Genomic DNA, 7,637 nt, shown 5'->3' with positions numbered 1-7,637 from the left:
GGTGGGCTGCCGTCTATGGGGTTGCACAGAGTTGGACACGACTGAAGCGACTTAGCAGCAGCAGCAGCAGGGAAGAGGAAGGGGCTTTCAGCGGCACTGACCAATGGCAGAATAGGGCTGTTAACTGGTTGCTGGTTGACAGTTGCTCACTTGGTTGGGAGGAGGGGCCCACTGGGATGCCCAACCAATGGCTGAGGAGGACTGTTATAGTTTGTGTCTGTCTCAGTGGAGCATGCAGGCTGGAGCCAGGGAGTGAAAGGCCCTTTATGCCTTGGGTCCCATCTGGGACCACCACTACACAAGTCCTGCCTAAGAGGAGGCAGATCTCAGTTGGTGACTCTCTCAGGGCCAGGTCCCCAGACCCTGCCCAGCTGTCATCACTGAGGGAGTCAGGCGCCCAGAATCCAACTGGCCCTCAGGCTCCTCAGGCTACTGGAAGGCAGGGGCAAGTCCAGGCCAACTGACTCTGCCATTAGGTCGCAGAAGTGGGGATGGGGGAGAGGTTCACTGCTTCCTCAAGGCATGGCCGCGGCCAATGGGTGGCCTTGGTGAGGACTCTGGAGTCCTGGACACAGCCACAACCCTGTTTCATGGGCCACCCAGCTTACCCACTGGCCCAAGCTTCAGCGAGCTGGAGGGCTCTGGGAGAAGGCCGGGAACTGCCTCTTACCTCAGTCTCCACCTGATGACCACCACTCACCAATCGCTGGCTGAATTCCTCACTAATGGCCGCTCCTTGACAGATGGTTGCTTGTGGGCAGGACCCACTGCAGCACCAACCAATGGCGCAACGGGACCGCTAACAGTCGCTTATTGACGGTTGCTTGTGGGCGGGACCCATTGCCGCACCCACCAATGGCTGAGCAGGACCACTAACGGTCCTTCACAACCGTTGCCTCATAACGGGGGTTGGGGGCAACAATAACGGCACACACCACCTGCTGAGGGCATTCAGCAGTGCTCTATTACAGAAGTACCTCAGTTTAGAAAGGTCTGCAGTTTATAAGTGTCAACTACAAAATATAGTCACAACCTGAAAGTAAAGAGTTATTTTATTTGGTGGGAATGTTTAGGAGCTCAGGAGACAGCATCTCAGTAGCTCTGAAAAAACTGCTCCAAGGAGGCGGGAGAGGAAGTCAGGCTATTTACAAGTTTGCAACAAAGGGACCAGGCAGTCTGTACATCAGAGATCAGATGTCAAGATAAGGAATTTAGCATTCTATGTATGGAAAGATGCAAGCCTCTGGGTTCACTGAATTCATTCCTTTCATATGCACCTCAGTTATCTGGGGCCAAATACTGTTTCCTTGTTCACTTTAAGAAGTAGCAGATGGCTGCCTCTTGCATTCCCCCACCTCAGCAACTCAGCAACCACCATGGGGGTAGGGGAGTGGTGAGGCAGTAGCAGCATCTTCCGGATCACAGTTTGGGGAGCCCTCATTCACTTTTGGAGGCCAGAAATCGCTGATGGCCATGACATGTCTTATTTATTGATATAGCAGGAGATATTTTCATTTCACATAAGTATAAATCTTTATACCTGTGGTAAGTTTGTTTTCATAACTAAGGTAATCAGCCTTTTAGCTTGTTGCTCTTGTGGAAAACTATATACTGGCAGAGTTTTAAAGCTCTCTTTTCCTTGGGGGCTCAGTGGTAAAGAATCCACCTGCCAATGCAGGAGACGTTGATTCCAACCCTGGGTTCGGAAGATCCTCTGGAGAAGAAAATGGCAACTCACTCCAGTATTCTTGCCTGGCACATCCTATGGACAGAGGAGCCTGGCAAGCTACAGTTCCTGGGGTCACCAAAGAGTCAGACATGACCTAGCAACTAAACAACAGCGACAACAACAAACAAGGATGTTAAAGGCTAGAAGTGGATTTCACTGTCAGTGCCCCAAGTTGCAGATGGATGGCAGAGGAAGTCAGAGTTGTTATTTTCAGGACTTCCCAGGTGGTTTAGTGATAAAGAACCTGCCTCAATGCAAGAGCTGTTATTTTCATAGCAGTACATTGTAAGTCCCCTGCACACAAACCTTCAAGTTGTGAACTTTCAAAGATGTGAATGTGCATTCACACATCCAATCACATTAGTTCATGCGTCTTGTGTACATCATCACGCGCATGCGTCCACTACGAGTGGTTGTGCTTTTGTGTACTTTATTGTACGTTACTGTGCAGAGTAGAGTGGTGCAGTATCTTTATTTCAAGCGCAGGATGTCTGGAAGCAAGCATAAAAGTAGCAGTGATGTAGCTGGTACTGCTAAGAAACACCAAGCAATGTTGATGGAAACAAAAGTGAAAATAATTGAGAGACTGGAGTGAGACAGAAAGATAGTAGATGTCACTCATTCTTTTAATCCGAATAGTTCAACCATTGGCACAGTTCTACGGAACGAAGACAAGATCTTGGAGCCTGTGAAGTCTGCTCTGTGATGATGTTGACAATAATCCCAAAGAAGCTTGGAAAAGTAATGAAGGGGATGGAGGAATTTCTCAGTGTGTGGATGCAGGATCAGCATCAGTGTCGAATCCAATTCAACATAATGCTGTTTCAAGAGAAAGCTAAAAGCCTTTATGAAGACTTGAAAAACGGTGAAGAATCAGAGGTCGCATCTTTTAATGCCAGCCATGCCTGGTTTCATCGGTTCAAGGCTAGAGCTACCATTCACAAAGTAAATGTAAGTGGCAAGGCAGCAATTGTAGATACGGTAGCTGCCTCAGAAATTCCTGAAACAGAAATTGGTTAATTTTGGTGTCTCATTTGAAAGACTATGAAATCAGATTTTTGTTTCAAATGGAATGTTATTATCATCAGGTGATACACATCTCATTGTTCTAATGAGACTTTTCCATTTAGAAAAAAAATCAAGTGATCAAATTTTATAAGATAATAACATCCCATTTGAAATGAAAATCCGATTTCATATTGTTTCAAAAGAGTCACCATTTCCACAGAGGTTTGTGTTGGCAACCTTGCAATATTAGTCCAGTAAAAAAGATTAAATATTAATAGAAGTGTGGGATAGATTATTCTCTTTCTTTCTTGGATTTAGAGCTTTATTCTGCTTTCCACTCTGAGTACGTGATATGAATATAGATGGGTCAAACAAATTACACATATTAGCATGTCATAATTAATATCAAATGACAAAGAATAATTTTTTCAGGCCAACTTGGAATGAGCTTTTTTGCACCCATGTTAATTATCTGTAGTTTCAATTTCATTATGAACCACCAACTGCAGAAGCTGACTTCAACTGGCTTCACTTGTATTTTAAATAATTTGTGTTTAATAATGTATTATGCATTACACAGATATTCCTACAGAACCCAAGTTTCAATTACCAGTCACTTCAAATTACAGGCTTCCAGTAATTAGCTTTTGCCACATAACCCATAATGGAACACATTGAAGTTAATAGAAAGCAGGAGCAAATCAAACTGAGTCAATTTTGGTGTGAGCAGATTTCAAAATTAACCAATTTTTGTCCTTTTAAATACATTTCTCCACAGGAATTAAAGAGTTGTCTGGTTAACCTTTCTGAGTCTCCCTTATTTGTAATAAAGGAGATAATGAAGACAGTGCCTGCCTCAGAAGGCTTATTCATTCACCTTTAGAGATAAAGGCACGTAGTTCAGTTGTCAGGATTCCACAGTGGTCTGCCTTAAAATACCTTTATATCCATTCACAAATTATTTCTGAAAGCACAGAAAACAAATATATGGTCTCATATTTAGGGTAAAATCTGGAGCCTTTATGTGACCCTTGAAGGTTTCTATTGATGGTTCTCAAGTCTGAGGACACATTAGGATCACCCAGGGGACTTTAGATCAGATTCTGTGAGAGGGGGGTCTAGGCAGGGGGGGAGGCTGCAGAGGGGTGGAGGGCCCAGCCTGAGTATGCTATATAATTTTGCTAGGTGTGGCCAAGTTTGAGAACTACTGCCCTACATGATCATTCCAGAGCTACATTGCCTGTGAACTGATTAGAAGTGTGAATTATCAGGCCTTACCCTGGATCTGGGGCTTCCCAGCTGGATCAAGTGGTAAAGTATCTTCCTGCCAATGCAGGAGCCTCAGGAGACGCAGAGTCAATGTCTGAGTTGATACAATCCCCTGGAAAAGGAAATGGCAACCTATTCCAGTATTCTTGCCTGGGAAATCCCATGGACAGAGGGGCCTGGCAGGTTACAGTCCATGGGATTGCCAAAGAGTTGGACACGACTTGGCGACTAAACAACAACAAAAAAATCAAGAAGGTTCTTATTTATCACAGAATTATTATAAAGTACTTGTTGCTTGGATACAAATTTTCCTTCCTAACCCCAAACATTTATTTCCATACTGAACTCACAGGCTATTTCTCGTTGCCAACACAGCTTGTTTTACTCTGAAACGTCTTTAATCCTGAGGCCAATCATGTGTATTTTCAGTGTGTCTGTATAGGTGTAGGATGTTCCGGACAGCTGAAAACTTTCATTTGTCAGGAGCAACTACTAAAAACCATAAGAGCCTTATGCTAGTGTCAGAACAATATAATAAAGTCTGAAATGAATCTAAGAAATTAAATAGAATAGTTCCTGGAGTGTAGTTCTTACTCAAATACCTATTGAGTGAATTTAAAGTGAGTGCACAAATGAATCAATGTATGTGTTCACATTTGTACCCTAAATCTAAATACATCTCAAGGGTTATGAAAATTTGGAGCACATTTTTTTTTCTGCTACATTTTCTTTGAAGAAATACGTTAGGTATTTTTTTAAATGTTAACATTCACTTCAAAAATTCATATACATAAACATTCTCAGGACACATGATAAAAGCATAGCTGTAACACGGCTCTATCTGTAAATTTCATGCAATAATTTCTTGATCTTTAGGAGGCTGCTTGGAGATTTGTTCACACATTGCTGGAAAGCAACTTCTGATTCTGTTCTAATGGAGAGTATTTACTTTGGTTAAACAGGCAACAGGGAAAGTCACAAAGGACTGATATCCACCATGAAATAACACTGATATTCATTCACTCTGACTCTCAGGCTAAGATAGACATAAATTGCAGCTGTATTTTTCTAAACATTCTCATGATTTTCTAGAAATCCCAACAACTTCTCATCTGCCAAATCACTCAGTCCACTAACTTTGGTGACAGACAACAGTGGATGGCATATTTCTGGAGCAAAGAGTGGTAAGAGACAGAGAAAGAAAGGGCTTCACATTTTTCTTATTCTATCCTCAGCATCTGCTGCTGCTGGTTAATAAAACTGCTCAAAGAATATAACATAAGAGGCTCTTGATGGTACTTGGGGCAAGGAGACAAGGTGTCTTGGTCTTAGTTTCGTTATTCTGTTATTAACTTCATCCTACCTTAGCTTCAACAAGCTCCCCCTCTATCTGAGGAGCAACATCCAAATATATTCCCGAGCTCCAGAGTTAGGCTTTCAGGGGGCACATCTGAGGTTTTGTACTAAGAGATCTGGGGCTGTCAGCATAATCTCCCCGAGCCTTTGTATCTCTATCAGTAAACAGGAATGATAGTAAAATTGTCATGAATATTAAGAGAGGTGATTTAGTCATTCATTTAGCAAATATTTATTGAGTGCCTGCTGCATGCCGGGTACTGTTGCAGGTGTTAGGAACATGGTGATGATCAAGACAGAGGAGTCCCTGTACTTAGGGAACTTACATTTTCATGAAAGAAAACAGATGGCAATTCGCTTATGAGAGTGACCAGCACCCAATAAATAGTACCTTCAACACATAGTAATTGAGCACTCTTTGGGGTATTATGGGTAAAAAATAGTGACCTTAAGCAAATATTCTCTTGAACATTTACTTTCCTACTTGTGCCTTTTTGAATTTTCCAACATATTTACAACGAGCAGGGATTGCTAAGGTAATAAATTAAGAAAAATAAAAGAGCGATGACATAATTTAACATATCTAAAAGAGTTTTCATGGTGTCTAAAAGAGAATTATGATTCAAGTTATGATTATGTTGAATTATGATTCAACAAACAGTAATTGCCCACACAGTTTTCAGCTTGGATGTGTGTTTTCCAACTTCAGCACAGTGGTCCATTCATGCTTGGTAACTTCAGCATCTCTCCTCCTCTGGTCTAGTCTCCATCCCAAGCCTCTTTCTTCATGGATGTACAGGATCATTATTTTTGTGTGTTTAAGCCCTCCATTTATTAAAAATCATTTTACATGTTTTCCATTCTTATACAATCAGAAACGCCCAAGCGATTGATATCTGCCCACTGTTAGTGAGCTTTGAATATTCTTTGTTTTCCAGGTGAACTGTCTTCTCTTTTTAGCATGAATGTGTTATAGTATTTCTGTTTTCCCTAATACTATATGGGAAATGTTATAATTAATATTTTTCTTTTATTCTCTATCATAATCACAGCATCACCAAATCTCAATGCCTGCCGTTTAACGACACGTTTTGTCTCTACCTAGATTAGTAGCAGTCCATGAGGTCGTAGAGTTGGACGCGACTGAGCAATTGAACTGAAGATTAGTACAGCCTCTAAAGTCTCAGCAAGTCTTCTTCCTTTCCTAAATCCTTATCAAAAAAGCATGGTATTGTTGTATTACTCTCATTCGTCCTGAATTACTTAGCCAATTTTCTTCTATTCATTTTACTGGGTTACTTTTTTCTTGCCTGTGTCTTTGTTTTTAAATTCCCAAATTACTCACTCTGCCCTACATATCCTGTGCAAAATAAAAGAATCTGTTAATTCACCCCACATCTTAAGGTAGAAGACAGTACATTGTAAAGTATTGGTAAAGTCTATACCAATACTATAAAGTCTATACATGGTAAAGCCTACATGGTAAAGTCTAAGTATTGCCATGTATTACACAGTGATATTACTTATGAGAAAACCTATGTAAGCAGATTCCCACATTTAGTTTTAAGAAATTGCACTTCCCTTTAGTGCTCAAAAAATATTCCCAAGACTACTTGTTACTTGACAAAAAATTTAAAAATTTTATTAGACTCCTTCTGAACATTTCTGGCATGCTGCCCTGTCCCATAAATCCAGCTGGCATGTCACTCCGACCCCAGCCAGTCTTGTGGTACCAGGCGCATGACTCCCCACCCCATTGTGCCATCTGTACCTGGCTCTCAAAGGCTGCTGCTGATCTCTTTGCCTCGCCACTCTTCCCATAGGAGGGCACAGCCCAATCCCTTAAATCTGAAAATCTTGGTTAAGCCCTAACTTAACAAAACTATGCTGAGGATGTGAAGAAATGTAAAGAATTCTAACACAGCTAAGCAAGTCTTAAAACTGTGTAGTTTATCAACTATTTCCAGAGTTTACAGGCCCCTCCACAGGTAGAGACTTAAGGTGTTTCTCTTAATTTCAGCACCTCTGCTACCGGGTTCCTGAAACCAGCTTCCCTTCTCAACATAGGAAGGCCCTTCTGCCAATAATTTTCCATTCCTTAGAATTAATACCCTGGAGAGAACAAACAGAATATTTCTTAAAGTAAAAATTTATTCTAAAATTACAACATTTTGTATGAGAAGATAACTTCTACTTTTTAACGCCGAGCAACTCAGTTCCTCCTTTTACCAATTCATTCCAAAATAGAAGCTCAGTCTTAAACTTGTATAACTTA

This window comes from Bison bison, unplaced genomic scaffold, assembly GCF_000754665.1.
Source record: "Bison bison bison isolate TAMUID 2011002044 unplaced genomic scaffold, Bison_UMD1.0 scf7180017864490, whole genome shotgun sequence".
In the NCBI taxonomy this organism is placed as follows: Eukaryota; Metazoa; Chordata; class Mammalia; order Artiodactyla; family Bovidae; genus Bison; species Bison bison.
Note: the sequence above shows the minus strand (reverse complement) of the source record.